Consider the following 6,605-nt stretch of genomic DNA (forward strand, 5'->3'; position numbering starts at 1 on the left):
CTCCCCTCATGGGGACTCGTAAGTGGCTGCTAGAGGGCCCTCCAGGTGAGTAGCTGGCAAGCTAATCTGGAGAAGGAGAGGAGGAGCTTACTCCAGCTTGAAACCATGGTGCCTGAATGAAGACTATCAAGCCTAGCCAAAAGTAATTTCAGTGTGTTGAAGAGAGAGTGGAGACACTCCTGGAATGTTAGGGAAAGAGGAAGACATTGGCCAAAGAGGACCTCAGTCCTGACAAGCCTGTTGGGATCCTATGTCTGCAAGGCTGGGCTCTCCTTCTAGCTCTGGGACTCCAGTCTTGAGTAACATTGAACCAGACCTTCCTTACTCCCTCTGGGCCTCAGGATCCTCTGGCAAATGGCAGCTTATAAGGGCTGGACCTTACCCCCAACCTTTCCCAGCACTTGTTCTCATATTCTGTGGAATCATCCCTTTCATCACTGCTGTAAAAAGGAGTCACTGTTAACAATTCAAGTGAAGAAGTGAATGAAGAATGAGTGGAACACACACAAAGAGGGGTCGGGAGAATGGGCAAGCCAAGACATGACATTATGTTGCAACCAACAAACGTGTATTGAATCTGTGTGAAGTGTAGGACTTTGTGCTTCCTACTGAGGGTTCAGAAACATGGGTCCCAGTCCCTGCCTACGTGGAGAGAGAACAACAAGGACATCATCATGTTCTGATTGCCAAGAACGCTTCACAGAGAGTGAGCACCCAGGAGATCAGGAGTGGATGACAGGTGGACTGAGGAGGAGTCAAGCGGATAGCAGGTGGCTGGGCGAAGCCTCCCAGCTGGGAATGAAAACAGAGCCCTGGAAAGAAGATAGGTTTAGGGAGGACTCAGTTGACAGCTTCCGCCAGGTCGGAAGCTTCTCGTTGAGTTATCTTGGACAAATCCTTAACTAAATGGACCTCGGTTTCTTCAGTTGTGAAAATGAGGCAAACAATACTTCATGGGCTGTAGGGATGGTTAAATGCAGGAAAGGAGATAAAGTTCTGGGCATATAGTAAGTGTTCAGAAAATAATAATTTTCTTTTTTCTTTTTTCTTTTTTTCTTCGAGGCAGATAATGTCTAGCCCTGGACCAGTTGATTGAAAACTGGTGGCTTAAGAGCTAGACCTTGTCTGTAGATATTGTTTTGTTTGGATCACAGAGTTCTGGCTTTCACTGTGTTTTTAAAACATTTAAATTAGTTGGAGACACTTGAAATTGGGAGATTTCATATAAATACCCAGATTTCCGACGTCTCTGGAAAACTTCAATCTGGCCACAGGGGCCCGTGTTAGCACTTGGCACTTACTGGCTGACAAGGAGTCAAGGCAGCTCCTGTGGGTGGGGCCACATTCCCTACTTCTCCGCAGTCCCCACAACTCCCTACTGAGCCCCAACCCTGAGGCCAGTGTCAGCTGCAATCTATCATTGTGTTTGCACTGTTTTTTTTTTAATTCTTAAATTGAGTTGAGTTGAGTGAAATTTCTTTTTATAGCAAAAGCAGAAAAATGAAAGATGTGCCAAGAACATCGTATGTTTCAAAAACAAAAACAAAACAGAACAGGAAGAGAACTTATTTCTCTGGGGAAGTGAAGAAAATTCCTATGAGTTTAATATGCAGAGAAAGCGTGTCTGTATTGAAAGAAGACACTTGGCTTGCTTCTCTGTTTATATTACCTGCCTGGTCCTTGTAGACATTTGAGTTTGTTGCCTTTAGCCTGGGCCACTTGCTCCTTTCCGTATGTGCTTGTGGAAAAGATCAGTCCCTCTTTATAATTTCCTACTGCTGTGAAGGGGAAAATTCAGACAGAACTGAAAAAACCATGTGGACACCAATGGTGGTTGCCATGAAGTCCACTGAATTGGCTACTGGACAAGGTCTCTTGCCTCCACAAATATATGTCCATTTCCCATGAGAACATACACTTCTTGGAGATATTTTCTCCTCCCAGAATTTCCTGATTAGCAACCCCAAGACCAAAGATAACTCTAAGCCAATGGGATGTTGGCTGGGAACGAAGGGAAAACAATGGTTTGGAAAGGCATCATCTCCTAGAAATATGACATGAGTCAAAAATGTGAGCCATCTGTGTCATTTGAAATTTTCTAGTAGCCACATTATAAAAAAAGTTGAGAGAATAAAGAAATTTAATGTAGTGTTTTATTTTACCTAATTTATCCAAAATAGTATCATTTCAACATTTTAACATGGAATCAAGATAAAAAATAATTAAATGAAATATTTATACTTTTTTCCCTTCTGAATTAAATCTTTGAAATTTGATGTGTATTTTGGATTTACAGCACATCTCAGTTTGGGCTGGCCACGTTCACAGAGCTTACTTGCTTCTTATGGCCAGTGGCCACTGTGTTGGATAGTGCAGGTTTCGAGGATAGAGGGGGTTATCCATAGCTATAGATGCTTTACTGGCTTCTTGACTTTGCTGCTAGCTGACCTTGATTGGTCAGACCTTGGTCTATCCCTTCTTGGTATCCCTTACCCTCTCTTATCATGTGCCTATACTTACTCCCCAACTTGAATAGTAAGCAGGCAACCCCATGCTGTGTTTTCCTCTCCTTGAAAACTCTTCTGGATGCAGCGTAGTGTGGGACACTGTAGGAGGTGCTCACTATGTTTTCTTGACCTGGTGTACTCTTTTTCTCAAATGGAGTTTGAGTTCTTCCATGATGGGATATTCGCAGAACTGAGTTCTCTGTTCTGAAGCAGGGTATTGACTTTGCTCCTGTTGAAACTTCCAAGGTTACCGATCCAACTGGAACTTAGACTTTCAGTGTTGACAGATGTTCATTCATTAATTCATGGATTCATTAACAAACATGCCAGGCATAGTACTAGGCACTAGCAATTCCAAAGATCACAAAAGCACATTTATAACTCAATAATTGCTCAGTATGAAAACCAAACAAATGCTTTTTAGCATGACAGGTACAATTATGGATGTGGAGAGAGAGAGAGAGAGAAAGAGTAAGGGACATAAATGGAGGAGTAGCCCACTGGTTTGGATTAGGGAAGGCTTCACAGAGGAGGTGATGTTGGAGCGGGGTCCTGAGGAATGAGTAGAAATTCAGCAGGCAGCAAGAAGGGCATGAACTTACACTTGTGTGGCCAGCACATGCAGAACTCTGAAAGAGAGCCCCAAGTTGGGGCTGATGACCAAAGCAGATGGTCCAGCTGTGTCTCTCCATTGTGAGTTTATAGGCAAGATTATAGTCTAGAGACAGCTAGTTTGATATTCACTTAGCCTTCTGTTTTATTGTGACTTTACCAAGATGCCCCAATGTGTGAAATATCTAGCCCTATGACCACTTCAGAAGACGTCTACTCTGTGCGTCTTACAGAAATTTAGACAACTTTACTTGTTTGTACACAGGGACTTCTTGGGCCCCATATAAAAGTCATTTCTATAGAGTACCTTCAACAGACTTCTGAATAACTCTCGAAATTAAGTACCATTAAACCGTAACCAAAATGTACATGTGGATTTGAAATGTGTCAACATGTGTTTTGCATCTTTCACTTGTGAAATTTATGTATCTTGCATGGCCTTTGGACAGACCCCATGTGTTTCACATATGGTTGGTACATTTCTTATTAGGAATGGTATAAAGAGGGTCAGGAGAATCAGACTACTGTATTGATAAACATAAGGTTTGAGATCCACTGATAAAAAATGGCTCCCGAGACACCCACATTAGTGGGAAGAACATTTGTCTTGGGAACGTAGAATTTTATGGCTGGAAGGAATCTTGGAGAGAATCTGGTCTAACCCATTCATTTTACATCTAAAAAACTGAGACCTCGAGAGGTTAAGTGACTCACCTAAGGTCCTCAGGTATCAGTGGTAAAGCAAGAATGAGAACCGAACCTTCCTGATTTCCAGTCCAGTGCTTCTTTCTATTTTCCACACTGCTTTGCTCATGATTCTCATTAAAAAAGCATTACTGTTGGGCGCCTGCGTGGCTCAGTCGTTAAGCGTCTGCCTTCAGCTCAGGTCATGGTCCCAGGGTCCTGGGATCGAGCCCCACATCGGGCTCCCCGCTCAGTGGGAAGCCTGCTTCTCTCTCTCCCACTCCCCTTGATTGTGTTCCCTCTCTTGCTGTGTCTCTATCAAATAAATAAATAAAATCTTAAAAAAAAAAAAAAGCATTACTGTTTTTCAGCTTAAAATGATTTCTGGATAGCAATTCGAGAGTGTTTTCCAGATTGCAACTGTGAGGACATGGGAAAAGATGGAAAAGTGTGGGAGCAGAGTCGTGTATTTGTGACAGGATTGTAGCTCCAGGGCCTAGCAGGATGCTTGGCATGTAGTAGCTTCTCATTAGCGTTTGGGGAATGAATGAACCACACCAATAACCAAGATGAAGGCCAATGTTCCACCAGAGTCTGTGGGAGTGCTCACGAAGATTACAAGACCTATAAAACTAAAATGAGAACCACAATTAGGGGGCCAACATACGTTTTGCCAACAAAACAGGGCAAGCTTGATCTCCTATAGAATGTGTCTCTACCCAGAGATGACATTCAACATACTTAATGACCATGACCACACAGGCACAGACATCAGAATAGAGGCTGCTGTGAACAGTTGGAACAGGAGACGTACAGCACCGTCTCCTCCCACTTTACTGTCCTTTTAGATGCTCCTAATGTGGTTCCCCTCCCTCTCACCCAATAATTCTCTTTTCTATTGTCCCCTGAGAGAATGAAACTCCAATAAAACTACAGAGAAAAAAAGGAAATAAGGATGATGGATGTGGATATTATTACATGGAAGCTGTAGTCTCAGTGAGCAAAAATCTGTGGGTAGGAAGAACCCTAGTAACATTGCATGCTGGAGTCTAATTTGGGGGTACTTCTTCAAAGAGTTTAGAGTCAACAAGCCAGGGAATTAAAGGAGGACATTTATGGTCATGTATGCAGTAGGGCTCTACTATACGGGCATCTGCTAGATAGTGGAGCTCTGGATCTCTGTGCACATCCTTCTGCCCGCTAGCTGTATACCTGGGAAGGGGTTTATCCCAACCCAAAGTGTCAGCAAGTGGGGTGAAGGGAACTATACAAACTACACCTGCTGGGGAACACTAAGTCTGACTGTGTCTTTGGTAATTTTAAGATTAGAAAGCAGGAGAAACCCAACATGGAACATATTAAACAAATGGCATTACAAATGATGGGGAATAAAACATCAAGAAACTTCTTGAAACCCTCTGAAGGATGCATGAAGTCTTGTTTCTATCAAATGGGAGCAAAACACTATGAGGAAGAAAGAGCCTAAAATGATAGTGAGGACTGCAAATAAGCTGTTTTATATATAAAATAATAAAACAATATATAATTGTAGAATGGAAATCCTCACTGAAGACAGAAAATAGCAAAATTGTTGATGCAGAAGACTGAAGCAAAAATACTAAAGACAAACTAGATAGTCCCCCACCCCACCCGTGACTTGAGAGAAAAATTAACACAGTAATGAATAGAACAGCAACATAGAATAGAATCAAGAGTATGGACTCTGAAGGTGTATTCCCTTCCCGCTAATAACTAATCTCTCTTTTTCACTATCGTCATAGATCAGCCTTTACAAAAACTATTATTGGAAATGTAAATAAGGAAATTTTCCTGCTAGATAGAAAGACCTGGTTGTATATAGAGGAGCTTGTCATTTCAGGTCACATTAATTAAGAGAACCATTCTTAAAAAAGGTACTGACAAGTTTTATTTTTATTTTATTTTTATTTTTATTTTATTTTATTGTGTTATGTTAGTCACTATGCAGTACATCATTAGTTTTTGATGTAGTGTTCCATGATTCATTGTTTGCGTATAACACCCAGTGCTCCATGCAGAACGTGCCCTCTTTAATACCCATCACCAGGCTAACCCATCCCCCCACCCCCTTCCCCTCTAAAACCCTCAGTTTGTTTCTTGGAGTCCATAGTCTCTCATGGTTTGTCTCCCCCTCCGATTTCCCCCCTTCATATTTTCCCTTCCTTCTCCTAATGTCCTCCATGCTATTCCTTATGTTCCACAAATAAGTGAAACCATATGATAACTGTCTTTCTCTGCTTGATTTATTTTACTTAGCATAATCTCCTCCAGTTCCATCCATGTTGGTGTAAAAGTTGGGTATTCATCCTTTCTGATGGCTGAGTAATATTCCACTGTAGCTTTTAGAAAAGAAGGAGCACTGGAGGCATCCATGGGGGGAATAATTTGTTTCCCTGACTACAAGGGAACACATTTTTTACTGATGTCATCCTGACCCTCTGCTATAGTATATGACAGAAATAATAGAGTAATATTTGTGAAACTTTTGAAGAAAAATATTGTAAGTTGAGAATTTTATACTCATGTGCTAGAGGACTTCGATAATATAACCACAATGTGCCTTTCTTTAAAAAGAGATAGATCAAAAATAAGACATTGATAATGGGGAAGTCATGATATAAAGGGGGTGCTGTAGATATTCATGCTCTGCCCCTATGGCCTTAAAGGTCATCCATAGGCAGAGACTCCCACATTTAGATCATTAGCCCTTATAGTAGGCTGAATAATGGTCCCCTATAGATGTCTACCTCCTCATCCCTGGAG

Source organism: Halichoerus grypus, chromosome 4, assembly GCF_964656455.1.
Source record: "Halichoerus grypus chromosome 4, mHalGry1.hap1.1, whole genome shotgun sequence".
Lineage (NCBI taxonomy): Eukaryota > Metazoa > Chordata > Mammalia > Carnivora > Phocidae > Halichoerus > Halichoerus grypus.